The sequence below is a fragment of the Rhagoletis pomonella genome, unplaced genomic scaffold (assembly GCF_013731165.1).
Source record: "Rhagoletis pomonella isolate Grant_MI unplaced genomic scaffold, Rhpom_1.0 Rhpom_scaffold_00012, whole genome shotgun sequence".
NCBI classification, from domain to species: Eukaryota; Metazoa; Arthropoda; class Insecta; order Diptera; family Tephritidae; genus Rhagoletis; species Rhagoletis pomonella.
The window spans coordinates 25,260,024-25,261,603 of NW_023458566.1; the positions used below are offsets into that span (position 1 = coordinate 25,260,024).

The window sequence follows — 1,580 nt, forward strand, 5'->3', positions numbered from 1 at the left end:
AAAAAAGCACCAAATTTTTTATTGGAGGTTTTAATGGACTTTGTGTGCATACAGAATTTTATTGTAGGTATGCCGATTCAAATTAATAAAATTTAATGTTTCTTGCTTGGTGGTCGAATTTATTCTATTTTCTATAAATTAAAATATTTCGGTGCGAACATTTTGGTACTTATTTTCTAATTTTTCTTCGTTTTGCTTAATTTTTTCTACAATTCCTATCAAAGGAAACTAACAACAAAAAATGAAGTTTCATGAACTATGTGGAAGTTTAAATTTACACTGTAGTCTCTTATGACCTCGTGAACTAAAGGAACGTAAAGAACTTTTCTTTCAGACCGATTCACACCTGAAACATAACAAAATTTGATGTCCCTTTTTAAAGTGTCTTATTTGAACGCATCCACCGCGCATAGTGGAAAAGATCTCTTTGTGTAAAAAAAGCTGCCTACTCGATTATTCCTTTTTACGGTTCGTTATTAATTCTACTGTTAGGTGATGCTGGTGTTTTTTTTTTAGTATTCCTAAAAAATATAACAAATTCAGCCCAAACTAAAGGTCTTAAGATCGATTTCTGCTCCCAGCAATATGGACGATTTTTCGGGCAATGGCAAATTACCTTATGTAATTCTGGCATTATTGAAAGTGCTGCCACATATTTTTTTTGACAAACTTATGCTCTTTCGCTTATGATTGCCATTGTGCCGTTATTTTGTTTCCAAATTTAACTTCCATTTTTGTTTCACATTTACAGTTTTGGTGTCTTCCAACCAAAAAAAGAAGCACCAGGCACCAAACTCAAAAATTTTCGTGTTTTGAATTCAGAAAAGCACTAAGTTGGCAACAGTGCTTTCTGCGTATTTTATTTTTCTTTCTTAAATAATGGAAAAAGTCACCGAAACTAAAATCGACTTTTCTCGCAAAGGGTCCGTTCGCCGATTTTTATTTTGACGGTAAACCGTTCCTAGAATGCCACAGAGTCACATCCGATAGGAAAATCCCGGCATAGAAAACTTTTGCATTAAACTTGGTTCAAGTACACCGTGAGGCCGTATTAAACAGAATTTGATAGTTCAAAAAGTTATTTTATTTAATTTGGGTACCAGATGTGCAAACTATACATGCATTTGCATGGAAATCTGCTCCATACTAGTAATATTTGCTTTATCGGTTAAAAGATTCTTCAGATAATTCCATTGAACTGAAAATTTGTATGAACAATTTTTCGAAAATATTCAGACATTTTTGTGCAATCTAAACAAAAAAAACGTTCCTCAATATTGTTCCATATTGTTAAAGGCTACTTCAATGTACTGCTACTAATTTCTACATACATTCCATCACACAGATATAGAGGCTGAGTGTCAAGACGACTACATGAAAATACGGATTGGCTTTAACTCCACCTTCAGCGGACTAGTGTATTCGGCTGGCTATGCTTATGATCCTGACTGCATGTACATAAATGGTTCAGGTCGCGACTATTATGAGTTCTACATTCAGTTAAATCGCTGCGGAACTTTGGGAAAAAATGCCCTTCATGACGAAAAGAGGAAAAATCCAACTGTAAAATTTAAGAAAAT

The 1,580-nt window shown here is 33.8% G+C and overlaps 1 protein-coding gene across 1 annotated transcript in view; it reads right to left on the minus strand.

The window, feature by feature from the left end:
• The window catches only part of LOC118748199, a gene marked incomplete in the record, with an annotated part of 60,823 nt that overhangs the window by 1,515 nt on the left and 57,728 nt on the right, over positions 1-1,580 (minus strand).